The sequence below is a fragment of the Tigriopus californicus genome, chromosome 2 (genome assembly GCF_007210705.1).
Source record: "Tigriopus californicus strain San Diego chromosome 2, Tcal_SD_v2.1, whole genome shotgun sequence".
Classification (NCBI taxonomy): domain Eukaryota; kingdom Metazoa; phylum Arthropoda; class Copepoda; order Harpacticoida; family Harpacticidae; genus Tigriopus; species Tigriopus californicus.
The window spans coordinates 2,146,509-2,167,159 of NC_081441.1; positions in this window are offsets into that span (position 1 = coordinate 2,146,509).

A 20,651-nucleotide genomic window follows, 5' to 3' on the forward strand; every position below is an offset into this window, starting at 1 on the left:
CTTTCTGCTTCAAGATCAAGTGGACTCCAGGGAAAGACAATTTGATTGCTGACGCGCTATCACGCTCTCCATTGTTTCCCTGCAAGCCTGACCATGCCGATTGCACGTTAAAAGTCATGTCTAATGAAATTGAACACTTGGATCCCAAATTGATCTTCATTGTGTCTGCGATTGATGACGGGTACAAAAAGCTGATTCAGGAGGTGCGGAGTTATGCCTCTGCTCGTGATCTACCCCCGAGTGTGGCTCTCCCCTTTCAAACTTCATGGAGCAATCTCAGCATCCTCCCGGTTGATGGTGCTGAACTGCTCCTCTGTGATGGAAAAATTATCCCGCCACCGTCAGCTAGGCCGGAAATTCTTCGCCGACTTCACCTTGCTCATCAAGGCCTGGAGAAGACTAAATTGCATGCAAAGCTCTTTGTGTGGCCAGGCATGGCCAGCGACATCAAGAACATGATCGACGCGTGTACAAAATGTCAGACACTCTGTCCTTCCAAACCGGTGGAAGTACGGCGCTCCCATCCATCGACTAGTCCTATGACCCATGTCGGTTTGGACCTTTTTCACTTTTCTGGTCGATACTGGCTGGTCATGGTTGACGAAGCCTCCGGCTTTGTATGGACTAAACCTTTAACGCAACTGCATACTAAAGCTATTATTCAGATCCTTTCAGAGTGGTTCGACGTCTTTGGTTATCAGGTTGGACAATGGACCCCAGTTTCGGTCCGAATTCGCGGCCTGGTGTGCACACAAAGGGATCACCTTCGAGCCCTCCAGCCCTCATCATCCTAACTCCAACGGGTTGGTTGAAGCAGCTGTCAAAAACGTCAAGCTACTCCTTCATCGCACCGACAATATGGCAACCTTTCGCGCGGCTTTACGCGAATTCCTTGCATGCCCCCGTGCGACGTCTGGTCTTGCACCTAGTGCTGTCTTCTTTGGCCGCCAGCTACGCACCGCGCTTCCCTCCTCTCGTGTGACGCCCCGGCCGACACCCCCGTCAGAGAGTTTTTTTCATCCAGATATGCGTGTTCGCATCCAGAACCCAATCTCCAAGAAGTGGGATCAGACTGGAACTGTGATCTCTGTGTGTCCCTCTGGTGAATCCTTCAACGTTCTCCACGACGACGGACGAACTCTTCGACGCAATCAACGGTTCCTTAAGCCACTGCCGTCTTCTTCAACATCAGGTGCCCCTCACGCGGCCGTCCCTGTCCCAGCAGTTCATGTGAAGGACCCCGCTTCCGTCCCTCCACCTTTACGACGTTCTCTTCGGTTCTCTAGCCATGGGGTCTTCAGCGTCCAAAGCAAAGACCACATCCGGGAAGGACCAGACCATCGTTGCCAACCCCAACACCGAAATAACCCGCAGCTCCGGGTTCCATTTCCTGGAAATCCACCTGCCATTCGGACTCCTCGACGAATTCCACCGGCGCCACCACGCCCCTCGCGAAGGGAGAGTGGCACCACCCAATGACAGCCTGCTGTCCTCTGCGGGTAGCACCCCTAATGGAAGCCGCATCGAAGAAATCCCCACTTCTCCGCTTGACGGCACTATCACCGTCCACTAAACCATTTACATATACTACATACTATATTTACAAATACTTTTTATTCTAAAGTGATTAGTTATTTATTCTATCAGCCTCAAATCCACGTGTCTTTCGGCTCCCCAGGGAGACGTTCCATTCGGCTTTCCGTAGTTCCATTTGGCTTTCCATAACTCATGAGATAATAATAAAGTCGACTGCTCTTGATCGAGTCAGTCTAATACAAGAACTCAACGGTCTGTGATCTTAAAATGACCAATATTTTGTGTGGGATGACCTCTCATGCAAGCCGGTATCCCTGTCCTTACTGTACTTGGAGAGTTGGCCAAGATACTTCTGGAGAAGAGATTCAACGATCTTTTGCATTCAACCAATCAAAATATGAGGATTGGAAGAAGGCCGGATCACGAGATAACCTACTCAAGAAATTCTTCAACGTCAAATACCCCCCTCTTTTGTTGAAAGAGTCTGCAATTCTGAATCTCCTTCCACCTCCTTCACTCCATCTAACACTTGGATTAGTCAACCGGTTGTTTGACGGACTAAAAGAACAAGCAAATAGTATTGCGATGGAATGGGCGTCATCGTTGTACCTCGTGCAGGACAATTACCGGGGTGGATGCTTCCCGGGAAGAGCGTGCAATAAACTCCTGAAGAATGTGGATAAACTCGAGCAACTTTCCAGTGACAGTCTTGATTTACCCATTGTGATAAAGTTTGCTGAAGCCTTCCGTGATCTGAAGAGAGTGAATGATGGATACTTAGGAACGGACGTGGACACCAATTTGAACCAACTCATCGCAAAGTTCAAGACCTCGTACATGCGGACCGGATTAAAAATTAGCAGCAAAGCACATGTGCTATTTGAACATGTCCTAGAGTTCACAACGTGTTCCGGCGAAGGCTTTTTACGCTTTAGTGAACAAGCCCATGAAACAGTCCACCACAAATTTGAAGAAACTTACGCAAGATACTCAGTCAAAGATCCCAATCATCATTCTTTCGGCCCAAAACTACTGGCTGCTGTGCTTGATTTCAATGGAAGTCATGTGTGAAATTCAAGTAATAGTAAAAATAAATAACGATTTTTATTAAGAGAGTTCGAAGTATTCATCGAGCCCGTTCTGTGCATTTTACAAAAACGAGTAGAAAAGATTTGCATGGAGAAGCAATGAGAGAAGAGATTAATACAGAATCAAATCCAGTCACGCCAACTTATCATCGTCAATTTATCATCATTATTTAATGAAACTCATTGTGATTCGAGCCACTATGGGAGGAACAAAATCAAGGGGTATTTTTCTGCCCGTCACCCAGACACTCGATTGCCTCCCGATTGCGCGGGAAATTTGAATAAACGACTATAACTTAAAACGGACATAACACAAGTTTGGGCGGGGAGGGGAATTTAATTTTGACAAAATTTTCATCATACCAATGTCTACTATGCAAAGGAATAGCGATAACTTGAATGCCATTGCAGAGGAACATTTCGCAGGTAAAAGAGACGTGAAGAATAAATGAAATACCCAATAACATCAAATTAATCAAAAACAATCAAATTGTCTTTCAAATCAGTGAAATATTGCGTAAAACTGGCTCAAACACACGCTTAGATAGAAAATCAACAAGAATCATTTAATTAATTGATGAGGAACTTGCACTAACAAAATATAAAAGAAATGCATGGAATAAGCAATAAAAGTGCATGTACATAAATGTTAACATATTAGAATATCTGGGATGGACAATTGATAATTTTGTCTTAACCCACACATTTGACAAAAAACATCAGGCATTGGTGAAAAATGAATGAGTTATCTTTTTGTAAAGTTTAAATTTCTACTTATTAGGAAGTTTGCATAAAAGGCAGGCATTATTTAAGGGGCACAGGGTAATACCAAAGTACAGTAGACTAGATCTCAATTTGAACTTTGGGCTCCAATAAATTGTTTTTCTTGCAAAAGCATCCAAAATACCAAAATAGTCAAAGAAAACAGGTGCCATATCTCTTGAAATTTATGATTATAAATTAATGAATTTATGAAAATTAATGATTATGAAGCATCCACATGAGTTTAAAGAACAATTTGTAGCTCAGAGCTACAGTATGTCTACTTTTGGATTGAGGGCCATTCCTAGAGTGAGAACTATAGTTTGATAACAAATCGTCAAATTACTTGAAAGTTGGTCAAGATGTTTCTGAAACAATTTTCTACAAATAATATTATTGGCAAAACAGAATTGATTGATTGTGTTTCAAGCAAATTCTTGCTTTATCAAGAAAACCTAATTAGCACTTTTCAGTTGTTGTACTTTAAGACATGTTTAAAGAAGTTTATCTAAATGCCTGGTTTTAAGCACATACCATCAATGGTTACAAAAATGACATTAGTCACATATTTTGTTCAATAATTATGCCAATGCTTGACATTCAAAAATGTCAGCCGCAAAATTTTAGGCCTTACTTGGTGGGAAAGGTTTCGTGATCACAAACAGTGGCGTTTCCTTGCTTTAGTGTCCTTGGCAAGTCAAAGCAACAAATCCAGCCGCTAAGTAAGGCACAGGCACAAAAAAGAGCCGTAATATTGGGTAAGGGAATGGCTTCAGGCCAACGGCTTGGCAGATACGATGGCGGGGACGCGGCAAATGATGTCGACGTCAATACAAAGGTGATAAGTGTAATCTGACAGCTGTATGTTTTTTATAAAATAGATGGCATTAGCACACTTGTCAAACCGCATAATCTAGTTGCAATGTTCAAGGGGTGGGGAAGAGTTGGAGAGAATGAACTGTGTCATGTCTCCCACCATCTTGAACATTGGGCTGTGCAACAACGATGCTGAAGTCGAGAAAAGAGGTGCAAGAGGCCACATCAAGGGAGACCAAAGCGGCCTTGTCAGTGAGGAGGATCCTGAGCTGGATAATCTCCGTGTCCACCTCCGCCAAGTCAGCCTGGCGGTCAAGTTCGCGTACTTGGCGTTGACCTCCGGGCCGAGGGAGTTGGCGGGGTTGTCTCCAATGTACTACACGTATTGCTCCTTGTAAACTTGTCTGGCGTCCTCCAGCTTCTCATACTTTTCCTTGAGACGGCAATGTTGGGCAAGAATTGGCCTAGGGCCTCTTCTATGAAGGCTGTTTGAGAACGGAGGCCACTCTTGGACGTGGATACCAAGCAGGAAAGCGCCATGCTTGGCAACCAGATGGGTCTGGAAGACAGTGTCAGTTGGCGTGAAGATGGTGAAGTTGGGCGTCGAGGGTCCAAGTGGTGGCGGTCACAGAGAGGCAGGAGCGACAAGTCCGTATCAATGCGCCATGGCAGGTATGATGGCGGGGACGCGGGAAATGATGTGGAAGTCAATACAAGGATGATAAGTGTAATCTGACAGCTGTATATTTCTTATAACAGAGATGACAGTGGTGACGTAGTCAATGAAATAATGGCAGGAGAGACAAACAGAGATCACCCTACTTGGCTAAAGTGATCAATGATGGTAAAGATACACTTGAAACCAGCTGATACGTCTAAAGGTCCAACAAAATCAACATGGAGGATCTGAGACCTGCCAGAGGGTTGGCAGTTGGTATACTGGGCGATCCAAAGAGTCACACCCCAATTCAGATCATGCCAGACATAGTGTTTGGACATGAGTCTTTGTCCCACGCAAGCGCCCGAATGCCCCGTGGCGTGAATGGAGGCTTGATGGCACCCAAGGACTAGAGATGGTTTGTAAAGTATCACAGAGGAAGTGAACTCTGGGCGACACTTTAAACACTTCATATTTCAGGGCAGTTAGGGATATGCGCGTGGATGAGCATTCTGGGTCAGACGTCTGAGCTCAGGAGAGGCCTGGGGGGTTGACGAGATTGATTTCACCCAGGACAAGGAGCACGCACAAGAGAGAGCATCCGCCACAACAGTGCCTTTACTCGAGACATGGCGAATTTGGGTGGTGAATTCGGAAATAAACGAAAGTTGACGTTGTTGTCGGCCAGAAATTGGATCCACAATTTTGGCAAGGGCAAAAGTTAGGGGCTGATCTATGATTTTTTGTGGATGTTGGAACATTTTCTGTGGATGTTGGAGCAATGGGGACCTCTAGAATGACGCTTCTATTGCTATTCTATGCAATAATAAGTCCTTTTAAGTAATAGCTCAGCCTTGAGGTCCCTCCTCCACAAGAGATCAATGCAGTTTCTGGAAGGTACAGATTGGGGTAGAAGGTTGATTTACCATTCGAAAATTTCTTTTAAATTTGAGAGCAAAGAATGGCCATGAAACTCTGAGTCCATTGATGTTTCCAAAGCTCAATCTGGACTTGTGTCACTTCCTTCAAGTACATTGCAAGTTGTTGAAGCACAGTATGAGCTACATCATACATCACAAAGCCACAAGTTAGCTCCAGAAAAGATTTGTAATGAACTCTTGCAGACATGGATCACTTTGCGTCATCACCAGTTTAGCCCAGATTTCCATACTAACATCAACAAAGTACAATGTGCAATCTTGAAAGTCTCTAATCTTGACCATAGAGTGCCGTACTCCATGTTGACTAACGTTACGCGCCGTCAAACGCATGCAACGGGTCTGTTTGGCTGGAAGAGTGCACGCCTGGTGTAAAAAGAGGGCAAGGCTGACAAACCAGTACATGGAGTACTCCATGACCACTAAGGGAGAAAGGGATTTAGGTTGGAAAAAAAATCCAGGATCCCTAGTCAAGATTACCCTGTTAGAGATCTTGAACCAATGAAAAGGCGTTGATTTTCTCACTTCTTTTAAAGAGTGTTCAAGTTTTAAGTGTTCGTTTTTGTACGAGAGACAAAAACACCTGGAAAAAGAGCCTTTAGCTTGCCAAATGCCCTACAAATGACCTTTGCGTCATCCTTTACAACAGGTAACTCAGGCACAGCTGCTTTGTTAATACGTGTGACCAGGAGGAAGGCTTAAAAAAGTACCAATAATGAAATATGATTAGAAGGGCATTGACATTTTGTGTTAGTGACATATATTTTACATGAATTTGAAGCAAAAATTTAAGTACAGAGTGGTCAGCAACACAGGCCCAAAAAGCGGATAAGGTGGAGACATCCCTGTGAAGGCGACGCCCAAGGGACCCTTCAATATGCCCACTGAGAATATGGGCTGATGTTCCTGACTGACGCTTAAATTTCCTCTTCAAATTTATCTAGGTATACTCAATGTTTTGAGTGTGAATGGAGTCATCCTGGGGATGCACAAAGTGTTGGTCATGCAAAATCACATCATGCGTAAAGACACCACCATTCAACTGATTGATGCCCTGGTACGCTGCCCAGCCATCACTAATCACATGGGATGCAGGCAAGATGTACCTTTGGATGGCAGCCTCCAATGTTTGCCTTGAACGGTCAGGTACTTCCACCGTGAAACATCTGTTAGTGTCTCGCTCAATACTTCCAAAGAGCCATCTCTGAGGGACGGCTCTACCAAGGTGATACTTGGCCTTAACAACCAGTGTCTCGTCAATTTCCACAATGATGGGGCTCAAATTCCCAATGGCGTCCACTCTCACCCCCCAATCTCAATTGGATTGGCCAATAGAAACTCGCCGGCAATATCACGCCAGAACCTCCCCCAATCAGTGGTGGTTTTGCTAGACATGCCGCCAAATTCCTGAGTACACTCTTTTATGAGCCAGTTCCTGGACCACCCGTACACAAATTTCAGATTCAGGGGAAGCTTTGCCCGCTCAAAGAATGACCCAATCCTAATGCTCTGGACGGACTTGCAAGCTCCGCAACGCCAAATGATCCCGTCACTCCGTGATGAATCAGCCACCTAAGTTTGGCGACGGTTGCAGCGGTTACACATGGATGTGTTTGACAATAATCTTTGCTTGGCCAGCCACAAGATTGCATTTCTTGTGTTAAGAGTGGCGAGGATTACGTTTTCAAATCTGTAATTCTTCTCAAGGACCTGAGCGTGTCAAGGAATTGGGTTTATCAAAATGTCTTGAGACATTGTATGTTGACGTCTTGTAAAAACTGCGAAGTCGTTGGATTGCCCAACATGTGTCAGTTTGGGGACCAGATGTCAACCAAATGTAACACCAATGCTTGCAGAGATGTCGTAATTCATCATAAGTAAGCTTCTCCTGCCTTTCATTGCTGAAAGACAAGGTCTCAAGGTCTCAGAAAGCTGTGAAATTTGGAGACACTCCCAAGGAAGTGAGTCTCAGAAATTGATCCGACGTAATCTCGCAAATCCTTGGTTACGCTAGACAATATTCCCGTGGACATTATAAGATAGGAAGAGAATCTGAATAAGAAATCTCATCCCCAAGAATTGTTGTCACCAAAATGCCTGCCTTTGACCAGGAAAGACAATCGAACTCTTCGTGGACAACTGTGAAAACGATGAACCCTTTGACGTCCAGGCCGGGGGTGGGCAAATGTCTCCACAACCCCCATGGTCAACAGGAAAAGCTGACAGCGTTCACCATGAGCCCTGAGACAACCCTTTTAGCCCCCATGAGGAAGAGGCGGAAGTCAACGTAGTACGGGAAATTAAACTAAAACAGTCACATTTTGGTTCTCAAGGAGAACAGGGGAACCCATCATCCTTCAACGAGGACAGAGGTCTGAATTTGGAGCTTGAGGAGAGAAGTCAGTTTTTGACTCCGAGGAGGAAACACCTACCATTGTTAAGTGCTGGGACTTTGCCATTGTTGTGGTGCCAAGAAATGGGAACTGTTTTGAAGGACAGATATCATCATTGTATGGGAGTAGGTAACCCAGGAAGCGTTCAGAGGAGCATTAGGACCTTTGAAGTGCCGAGTCTGAGCACAGCACTTCGTCACTCTGTGAGTGGACCTTCAATCCCGTCGAGTGGAATTCATCCAAGCATCTCCATTGGACCATCTTACCAGATTGAGCAGTAATAATTTATCCATTGTCTCATATGTAAATCTCCCCTTTTTTATTGGCCCAACAATTCCCCTAACTTTTCTTACTGGAGCAAGACAACTGATAGGTGGTGTGTTTTGATGAATAAAGTAGATTAACTGTACAGTTTGCCTTGAAGAGTAGCCTAGACTTCCCAGACGACTGAGATCATGCTGGCCTTGTAGGGGGTAGCGGTAGCAAGTGATTTGTATTCAACTGCAGCTAAAGTTCATCACTCTTGTCGCAGAAATCAGTAGTTAGACTCTAGAGTAGAGATCGACTGTGATAGACGCATTTAGACTAGGATAGTGACCACATTTTGCAGGGTAGTTAGCCTTGAAGATTGGCCCAGGCATATGCCAGACAACCAAGATTGATCTGGGACCGTGGGGAGTAGAGGTAGCTAGCGATTTATATCCTTAGCCAATTGATTGATGATTGTTTGAGGCCCTGTTAAAGGAAGCTCGAATTATTGCGAACCAAGGTGTGACTTCCTCTGTTGCTCCTTGGTTGCTGTGCACGTGTAGTGTTCGTGGTGTTTATGTGTGGGTGAATGAATGGGAATTGGCATTCATTCACTTAATTAGGTTTGGGTTTTCACGGCTCTTTGGTAAGACGTAATTACTTTAAAACTTAATAAGTTTATTGCTCATTTATGTCTATTTTTAGCTTTAGCAGTTTCTCTCTGATTTGTAGTGTGGTGTTTCTAGTTCCAAATCGTTATTTGTAGTTCTTTAGTTTCATTGTATTGGTCCTTGACAGTTAGATTTATTGTTCATTGGTGTATTGATTTTATTTTGCGTTAGACCAGTTTGTTGAGTTTATTTCTGTGCTTTTGTGTTGTTTTCCTAGTTTACATATGTTCTTGATTCCCTGCTTTTCTCTGGCCCTCACTTCATGTTTGCTATCTCCATCTTAGATTTCTATGTTTAGTTTGATGTGAGGTAGTTTATTCCTATTTTGCTTCGTTGTCCTGCATCTCAGGACAAGATTGCATAGCATTTTAGTTTTCTTCTTCTTCTTGGTCTCTTGATTTTTCTGCTCATAGATAGTTACTCCTGCATTCATGATGGAAGCTATTTTTAGAAAAGTCAGCAAAGAGGCTAGACAGTGTTTGGACTAGGTCTTGGCAGGGAAGGATCCTTCCGTAGTCAATAAACTCTTTATCGTTGAGGCTTTAGCTGTCTGGGTCAATCAGACCAGGGTGCTGCTTGAAGAGCAGGCTCACCCAGTAGTTGAGAAGTCGACTGAATTGACCAATGTAGAGGTTGAAGTAGTACCTCCTCTTGAAAAAGAGCAGGATGAGAAATTTGTAGAGAAAACAGTCCTACCTATTTACCGGAAGCACCCTTGTCCTGAAGAAGGAAAAGGCTGCCAATTTGACCACCTTAAATGGTGTCAAAAAGAATAGGAATAGAAGGGACGTTCAAAGGTAGATTGTCCTTTTTTCACCCGTACATGTGCCGTCAGTCCATGAGACTTAAGACGTGCTTTAATGTACGGTGTACCTCCGTTCACGTAGAAAGGACGCAAAGAAAGGCGAAAAATAGGATAGCTCAGTTTCGTAGTTTTAGAGCTGACCCTATTCCTAAACCCAGTCCCACCCAACCCCCTTCCTTAACCCATTTAGCTTCCTCCCTCCCTCTCCTCCTACCCCTCACCCTCTCTCCTAATTCCCTCCTCTTCCTTCAAATACTCAATCCACCCCTATTCTTATTAACACTCACCTCCCTAATATTCCTTGCCCCACCCTTATTCCTAAAATTCGTTCTTATTCTAATGTAGCTGCCAACCCATTCCTCAAACCCAACCATCCCCATTAGCTCATGCTTTGCCTCCAGTAGAACGTAGCTTTGTTGATAAGCGGGATTTTTTACGGTTGGAGAGGATGGTCCAAGATCTTGAGAGCTTGGTCCGTCAGAAGAGAGGCCCGTAAAGGAGCTATATTTGAACGTCCATTGTCTGATTTCTAAAAAAGACAGCACAAAAGTTAAGATCTTAGAAGAACTAGCCGTTGAGAGAGAGATTTCATTCATCTCTATAACAGAAACCTGGCTTTGGCCAGGGGTCTTAGATGAAGAACTAACCATAATTGGTTTCAACTTAGTTCGTTGTGATAGGATACGCCCTGATAATCCCATATTCCCACATGGGGGTGTATGCCTATATGTTAGGAATGATTTGCAAATTAGTCGTGTACAAATGTCAAATGGAGAAGTAGAGGTCTTAGTTTGTCATCTTCAAGGTCTTGATCTGTCTATTGTAACAATGTATAGACCCCCTTCTTGTTTCGTAAACTCTTTTATGTCAGCTCTGTCAGGTCATCGAGGGACTGGAAAGGCATGAGTCAGTTGATGTTGTCTATCTTGATTTTGCCAAGGCCTTTGATGAAGTAGATCATGGCCTTTTGTTGAATAGACTTCATGACATCAGGATCAAAGGCAAGGTTCTCAATTGGATAAGAAGCTTCATTCATGATAGGAAGCAAATTGTTATGGCTGAGGGATCCCTTAGTGACATACTTGATGTCAAGTCAGGTGTGCCCCAGGGTTCCATCTTAGGGCCGCTGCGAGACATCGAAAGGGCTAAATTTGAAGCGACCGTGCTCTAGTCCTATAAAATCTGAGGTGAAATCCGTTTATAAATCATTGTGTGTTATTACTACTCAATGACCCGCCCTTGGGTTGACCTCAGTACCATTTTGTCAAACCATTTCAAGAAGTGGGTCAACCTGACCCGTCCCCTCACAATCCAATATCCTCTGATTGTCTGTTCTATGTTTGAAAACATCGTATCTCAAGAGATCCAGATAGGACTCAAAACTGAAGACAAAGGCATGAATTACCCTTCATTGGTGACAAAGTGTCCTAAACTGTGACCCAAGCAACCTTACTTTTTGCAGCTCAGAGACCGCCCATCCTTATTTACCAGGACTTGGCCATCCAAAGGCCAAAGCCCTGTCATCAAGACTTGTGAATGCAAGCAACCTAGGGAACTTGATGTGTATTCATTAAAACTAAGAAACAGGTTGACCAACTTGAACAAGTTGAGATTATTGACATATGATTGGGCACGCAGCAAGTATTTGTGAGTGAGTGTTGCTCAGCTTGCCTGCCTGTGAATCTGTGTAATAGTACGTCAATAGTGTATTTCCTTCAAAAGTGTTGTCCCTTGCTCTTCTATGTGACAACTGAAGTGACTGACAAGCCAAGTTTGTTTGCTCTCAGATTCTTGACCAAGATGAATCATTTCATTGGCCATTATTAGTCCCCACATTGTCAACGGCATTCATGACACTTTGTGAGAGCATTAAGAGTTTCTACAACTATTGTAAAAGCCAGTGGGAATTTCAACTGTATCCCCAGACGGTCATCAGCAACCTGTTTCCAACTTCAGACCCCAACTAGTGGACCCATACTCCTATTTTCTATTAACTAAAGTGAAGTGTTTGTAATTAGGCCTTAGGACCCCATTCCATATTATGAGCCTAAACTATAAAGTTGTTGGCCTGCGTGGTGACCTGGTTATAACCAAATCAATCATAATGTTCTTCAGAAAAGTGGAAGAAATGAAGAAAACCAAAACATGATCAGTTTACCCTTGATACATATTGAATTCATATGAATGATGGATGTGAACTTAATGTTGTTTGGTCTTTTGGTTATTAAATGCATTTGAAAAAGGCCATCAAGTTACCTCTGTTTAAATGCATGAGATATATTTCTGTGAACACAGTTTTGTGCAAGAGCTTTGTAACAAAAAAACTTCTCAACGGACGCTTTTATCTCATTGTTCAAAAGGACTCTTTGTTGTTAATCCCATACAAACTATATGTCACGACACTTTTAGATTATATTTTGAATGGCTGAAAGCGTGTATACCTGCCAAAAGCAACTAGATTTCAGTTCAAGTAATCACCATAAATAAAATGGTGGTGAGAAGGGAGGAATTAAACATTAGAATAGTGTAGTACATTGGCTATTTTACATTTCTTGGCACTTTTTACTTTAAAATCCCAGTTTGATAGCAACATATCACCAGACAAGGTGATGAAAATAACATTAGTGATAAACGTTATTGATCTGAATACCAAGGTTTTATCAAAACGCACACGTTTTTTGACCTTCTGAAGAGCTACTCCACATTGCCCTTTCGTTGTCTACCCTCTGGGCACTGTCAATCTCCATGTCTAGAGAACTCCTTGGCTGATGCTGAGTTTCAAACAGATTTACTTCCGGCTCCTGGGTTGAAGCCCGACAACTGTGGAGAGGATTCTTGTTTGGTTCACGCTGCCCCTTATGGTGCGTCTACACGAGAAACATTCTGTCACAAAGTTTGCCTAATTATTTCGGAAATGTTTGGCATTTGACAAACAGTTCATCTCTGAGCCGTCTACACGTAAAACTGCCCGATCAAAACGGTTTGACAAATATTTTGATGTAGATTTCTAATCAGATGACCTTGCAAGTGATTGTATCATTTCTCAATGGGTCTTTCATTCAATATTTATGTTATGCACGTTAAACAAGATGATTAGTATAATGAACATAGGGAAAACTGAGGAATGAAATTTGAAAAAAAATAAAACGATGGGCACTATCATGATAAGAATGTTTCGCTTTCCAAAAAGGTCCTTTATTTTGCCAATTTCAATCTGTGCGGTCATATGTTGGCTGAAACCGATTACTACTTGAAGGCGTGTTTTGCCCCGTTCTATGAACTATACCACAAGCCAACTGATGAATCACTTCTGATAAAAATTGCTTTTCGGAAGGTTTTCGAAATTCATTTTGACTATAAACCATAAATCAATTTTTTGGAAACGAAAACCCGACCAATTTTCCAACTCATTATAACCGTGAATAAATGGACAACAGTTCTCCAAGAGTATCATAAACTATTTAATAGCCGAGAACGGGTCGAAATATGACAACGATATATAGATCAAAGGTCATGTCAGGAACGTTAACACAAATATAGTAAGAGCATTAAACATGATAAAGACAATTTGGATATTTATATGCAGTTAACATTACGGATGGCATTGACTAAAAAGAGTTCAATTTTATAGAACCAATAAGGACCAACCCACAAGAACAGACGGCATTTCACAGGGAAGGTGATGGTCATGGGCAGCTTTAAAGTGATGACATGTCAGTGGGTAAGACTCGGTCCGTTGAGATCCGACTGATCTGGCTTTCACGCCTAAAATTGGCGGGCGGGAAATGGACGAAAGAGCAGTCAAAAGTGGCTGGCTGGTCCTGATGCTTGGGTCTCAAGGGTGTACGTAGAGGACCGATCATGGCCGTGTGTGTCCGGCCAAGAACCTCCAGGTATGGGCCGATGATTCCGTTGTCTCTGATGATCTGATCCAACTTGTATCGGATTAATCTTCTTGGGACGAGGTCAAGGAATCCATCCATCCATCCATCCATCCATCGAGCTTTGGGTTGGCTCGCTCAAGTCTGGCTCACAGAAGACGGATGTAAAAGATGGGGCCGGGACCATGGCCGGGGCCGTGTCCATGACCGAGCTGAGCCCGAGGACAGGCTCAGGGTGGGTGGGTTAACTGGGGTCGACACTTTCATTGTCTGGACGTGAGGAGATGAATCCGGATTCCGGAGATAGGTGATATGTTGGTTGGTTGATCGATCGATCATCATTCAATTCTCGACGGGAGATGGAAGTGTGACTACTGAATTAAAAGGGGATAGGATGACATCTGATGACTTTGAACATGAATTGACAATTCCAGGCCCCTTCATTCTCCAAGTTGGGGTTATCCTGTGTCAAAATGAACAACAATCAATACATTTTTCTTTGTTATAAACCATCATGGATCGAAAGAGTTAAGTTCCATAATTACTGAAAATGGACACCTTTCTTCCAATGGCTGGGGAGGACGCTGTCGTCCATGAAATATTTGCTCTTGGGCAAACAAACTTTAAACATGTTCAAATCGAGAAATGTTTGTGAAATGCTTGTGAAATGCCAAACAATGTTTGTCAAATGGCTAATTATTTGCCGAATTATTTGTCGTGTAGACGCACCATTAGATCGCTCGTCTACACCAGCTCCTGAAAGCAAAAGGTTAAGTGTAAAAAATATATAACTGCCAACTAATTGATGGAGAATAACGTCTACTCGTTTGATGTCAGACTCCTCACTGATATACTTGTCTAGAAAATTTCATGTCATGTGTTGTTACCGTTCGGAAAGTGAATCCACACTGACATCAAGAGTAAAGCTTTGACTTGAACACATACAGTGTTGCCATAAAATTTTCATGAAATTCCCCAAGAAATGTTTTAACTAACCATTTTAACCATGGTAAATTTCCCAAATTTCTTAACAAAAATATCTATTTTCGAAGAGAAGACTATTAAGAGCCTTGTTATCGCACGTAGATTTTTTGAGGACTTCTTGATGGTGATTGTAGCATTTGAAAAAATGGAAAAATAAGGATCCAACGAAAGAAAAGCAGTTAGAAAATGTAGTAAAACCTGAAGGCCAATATATGAAACTGTCAAAAAACTGGACCACCCTAAGACCTTACAAGATTTTGCTCCATTTAAAAAGCCTTTTAGTTGGTATTGGTTACTTTGTGCCTGTCCAGATTCGAACTTAGTCGGGGATAGACTAATTCTGAAGCTTATTTACGTTTGGTCAGATTATTTGCAACAAATATGGACAACATTTTTGGGCCTTTTTGGGAATTGCTAAATTTTGGGAAATCGTAATTTGCAAAAAAATATATATTTTTTTCCTACTAATGGTTGGTTTGTCACCATAGAGAAGTATTAACTTTGGCTTTAAAGTAACAAAAAACTGTCATTTCTATATTTTAAAAAAGAAAAGTTATATTTTCTCTGTTCCTAACTTTTAATTGTCCAAACAAAATACCCAAGATTTTTTTACAAGTTGGGTATTGCCAGGTTTCACAACCAACCAAGAAAGGGGAAATTACCTAATATCTAGCAACACTGATCCAGTGATACACGAAAGTTGAAAAATTGGAGGTCCCTCAACCTCCCAAAGTACCTTGCTCATCAACTTCCATCATCTAGGTCATGTTCTTGGTGAGGTCATGCCTGAGGAGATGGTAAACCACAAGGTAGTCATAACAATTTGGTACCATCTTGATTGATGTAAGGTTTAAGGGTGTCCAGGTTGGTATTAAATATTAATTTTTTGTTTTAGAAACTTGGCTAATTTTGAGAGTTTTCCCTTCAAAACCTAAAGTTACCAGATTCGTTTTATGATGCCTCAAAACGATTCCTCATGGCCTTTTTTCGAGAACGGAGCGATACTATGTTTCTTCCTTTTGGCACAATGTTGCCCCGGAGGAGGCGGGTCTTTATACTTCGTGTTGTCGCGCTCTGAACTATGGGAGTGTTTTAAAGCCGTGAGGAATCATGGCCCTGAGGCATCATTTTGTGAGGAAACACATTTACTACATTGTCAACAATGCAAATTTCCTCATTTTTGTGGATGATTCCTCAATATTTCCGCCCTCAGGGATGTCAGTGATTCCTCAATTTGCAATGCAGTTGCACAAAAATTCCTTTGAGGAATCACATTTTTTTAAAATATGTTTCATTTCTTGAGCTTCATAGATGGAATTGTGATACAAATTATGGACTCGTTGGCGTGGCAGTCCATTGATGCCATCGTCATCAACTGACTGAAGATTGTGGTAAATAATATTTTTGTTGGTTAGTAGCTATTTGTTGGTAATGAACTGAATTGATCGTGTGAGTGACGTTACTGACTGTCAATATCAATTATCCTGGATTCTTCACCCTCCATAATGATGATAATTTGTAAAGGAAACAATGTATCTCTCCTTGGTAGTCTTTACTCTACTCCAAGTTTGCAAGCCTTACCTTAAAAGCAGGTTTTGAAAGTCGTTATAAAGGGGATGAACTATTATGTTAACGCTGGTATCTTTTATTGTTATAGTATAACATGAAACAGGGTGCGTGAGGAAAATCTGAATACTCCTGCACCGCGGTTGGTGCTATGGAAGAGACATTGGATGACAGAGGAGATCTTAAGAGAGCTCAGAAGAGAGCTTCTTTGTCAGCTCAAAGCGCAAATTGTCAAGGACCCCAGAGTCAGCATCAGGCGCCTCTTCTCCAACAAGCTGAAGGTGTCTGTGGCCACTTAACTTCTTGAAGTGCCCCAAGGTCCCATTGTGAAGATCTTCGCCAACATCTAGGACGTTATTTGAGACATTGTTGATCATGGATACAATTGAAATCCAGGCCCCACCCCAAACCAAATCAGGAATGCGAAGCCTCTGACCAACTTCATCTCCCCTCTTAAGTTTAGCAAAATGATCATCTAATTTATCAATGAGCAAATTTGTCCTCTTTCCCACAAAAATAGCTACCCGAGAAATCAAGAAGTTCCAATTTTATTGAATGATACGATTTTACTCAAGCACTCTGATTACTATTAATTATCAGTATATGATATGGATATAACAACATTGCGATACAGTTTTGATATTCTTGGACCCCTGCGGCTAGAGATCATATTACTACTTTTTTATTGGCATGCTCGCAAGGGACAATTTGTAAGAGGTACTGAAACCAAAATGATACCTCAAATGTTCCAATCGCAATTAAAGTCAAAGAGAGCACGCGGTCAATCCACCAATAAAACAGCATTTGTTTAGTTATTGTATGAGATTGCAAAACCATTCAGAAATTTCTTGTAACTCAAAGAACGGTATTTGGAGACTAAATCAAAGTAGTGCCGAAACCACGTGATTCCTCAAACCTCTGAGAGCCCATTTCTCTGCCTTGGGCCTTTTTTCAGATCATATGTTTTTAATGAATACTTTGTTACAGCAGGGAAACTCACGAGTGACGATCTATGTTGTGATAGTAATGTAAAAGATAACGTATTAAAGTATATTCCCAATGTATCGGATAAACGTAAATATTATTTCAAGGTAATGAGACGCTACAATGATATAGAAGTTATTAATAAACTGCAGAATGCAGAATAGATGACATCTAGAATACAGTTGTAAAAGAGATCAAATATGAAATTGCTGAAGTTCTTAGTCGTTTGATTAACATGACGTTGATATCTGGTCATATGCCAATTGAGTGGAAGACCGCCAAAGTGCTCCCAGTTCACAAATCAAATTTATCGAACCACCGACCCATTAGTATTTTCCCTTCATTTTCTAAAGTGCTTGAAAAAATGGTGTACAAGCAAATTTTTCATCATTTCGCAGGTGATTACCTTGCTGATCAGTAGTTTGGCTTCCGGGTGAATAATTCTACAATGCATACCATTCATAATTTTCTGAACAATATACCAATCAACCACGATTTGAAAGACTTTTTTGGAATATTTGAGCCTTCACACAGCTAACCACGATATCCTGTCAAAAGGCTTGACAATATGGGTATAGTTTCAATGTTTTAAGGTGGATGGATAATTGCTTAAGTAATGGACAACAACGAGTAGAGATAAACAATAATGCGTCCGATTGTCTGACCTCAACTTGTTGAGTGCCACAGGGCAGTATTCTAGGCTCTTCATTATCTTTAATATACGTATATCAATGATATTCCCAGAGCAATAGAGATGAAATGAACAATGTTTGCTGACGATACTACGCTCCAACACTTTAGTAACGATCTTAATGAATTGAAACACAAAACTAATCCAGTATTAGGAAAAGTTTTGATATGGCTTAATGCAAGCAAACTAGTCCTGAATGATAGGAAGACGTATCTCATTTTTTTTCGTCCTCGTCATGGGTTATGTGATTTTGACTTAAATTTGACGTTGAGCACCCACACTATCCAACAAGTTGGATCCCATTTTAGCACCAAAAAACAATTCGATTTTTAGGGCATTAACATAGACGACCACTTAAACTGGAGGGAGCACGTTCGCTTAGCCAGCAACTAAGCCAGAAAAACCATGTTCACTCTTTATGTGGCGAAACAAGCAATTCCAACGAAACTCAGACAACCTTTGTACAACATCCTAGTCAAAAGTCGGCTAGAGTGCCGTATTGAATTCTTTCGGGAAAGCTCAGCCGTCAAAAATTTAGGCGCCCTTCAAAAACGTGTTATGAGATGAATGGGAGGGGCATAATCACGCTCTCACACTAGTCAGGTTTTAAAACTTGGATGATATTAAAAGAAAGAGATCTACCAAAATGCATGCTTAATTGCTATTGTGGCTACGTTCCACCAATGGTCGACACGCATAAATTCAAAGAAATGAGAGGGGGCATTATTCGTTTTAACTTACCATTAACGCAGTTGACTTGGTAACAACGAACCGCCGAATGCCTTTTTCCCAATACTTGGAATCATTTTTTTGCATACTTCCATACCGCTACTGGGATTGGAATTCCCAGTAGTTCAAGACGAAAAATCTATTCATTCTGCTTAATCTTTATTTTCATGTTGGAAAGGCAGATAATTGCTGATGTTATTCAATCTGGTTTTAGCCACCACATTGGTACATTCTCCTGAGCAAAGAGCTTTGAAGTCATGCGTAAGTAGTTGTGCTGTGAATGGGTGATTGGAAGGTGGCCATTCTAACTATTGACTTGTCGATCAAACCTCTGGATCTGTCGGTTTGTGCATTTTATGATAACTATTAATTGCATCTTTGCTTATATGTATGTCCCTTGCTTTAAATAGAAACCGCCAAAAGCAAAAGGTAGCGTCATAGGTGTTGGATCTTTGATAGACGCGTATTGGCAACCAGATAGAATTAAAGGAAGACACAGAGGGTGTTCTTTATGCATATACTATTTGATCGACCAAAGACTTAGAGTTAGCGGATCTGGCTAGCCCTTGAATATAGGGTTGATCAGGAATTTTCGCCAAAAACTTGTCTAAGTTGGACTTGAATTCGGTCTAATTCATTGCTGATAACTAGACAAAATTGGAAAACTTGCCCCCTACAATCAAACGATGGATCGGATGTGTCATATGTCACTGATCACTGTCTCGCACTCTATTGGCTGTACGGTATCCTAGTGTTACTCATGTCGGACATCCGAGTAAGCCAGTCGTTATCTTCATCTTTTGGTATTTAGGAACGATCATGGGGACGACTGTGCGAGCTCTCTGAGTCGGACACTTTTCTCGGGGCAAGGCGGAGGATTACACAGTGGCATCAATCTAGTCAAGGTCCCCCCATAAAAACAAACCATTCGGTTTATGGAGTGAACCCATGGTTCTCAAATCTATCTATTCCTTAACCATTTTTTGTACAAGTACGTTACTTTTCAATTCCTAATTCCCATAACCATAAACGAGACCCTAAATAAAGCATCATCATCATCATCAATAATGTCGAGTAATCCATCTAGAATTATGAAACGTTTTTGATTAACGATCTTAGCTTGTCTTAGTTTCTCAGAATGCATATCACGATCTATGGCGTCAAACAGTTAACAAACAACTCTTATCACAAATGTGATTTCTAGGAAGCAATATTTCAAGTGACTGATAAAAAATAATCGAATTGAACTCGTTTTCGTTTCGTAAGTTCTTAAAATCTGTGGGCTAGTTTTTAATTTCGCAATGTCAATCTCTTGCCAGTAACACAGTTTTGAAATCATAATGCAATGACCTTAATCCAAGGCCACATTCTAAGGAGAGACCAATTTCTCTCCATGAAAGAGCCACAGTAAAAACCACAGTAAATAAGTTAGACTGAAATGAAATTCAAATTTCAAATTCCTGTTCCACTATCTGAGGTGGAAGTCATCAAATATGCTCACAAGGAATAATCAAAATGCAAATTTGGTGCCCTACTGGGTCTTGCTGTTGTGTCCCTTGGCTTCCAAAGTTCGAGAAATTGAATTTTTTGGTGTAATTTTGACACAGTACTACTATCCTGGCTTAGATTCAATGTCTGTTTAAACTAAGTGGCATCCTGAAATAAATAACAAATTTCAGCTCCGAAAAAACTTGTATTAGGAGTAAAACTGACAAAATGATTTGGGCAATATTTTTTTGAAGCATTCAGAGCTCTTCTTATTCCTCTTGATTATGGGGTTCACCCTGTCTTAGCAGTCTCAAAGGCTGAGAAAAGGAGATAAGTTATGTTCACCAACTACGGAAGGCTCAACTTAAATGGACAAGCCTCCAGTCAGCTGATGTTAATAAACGTATCTGAT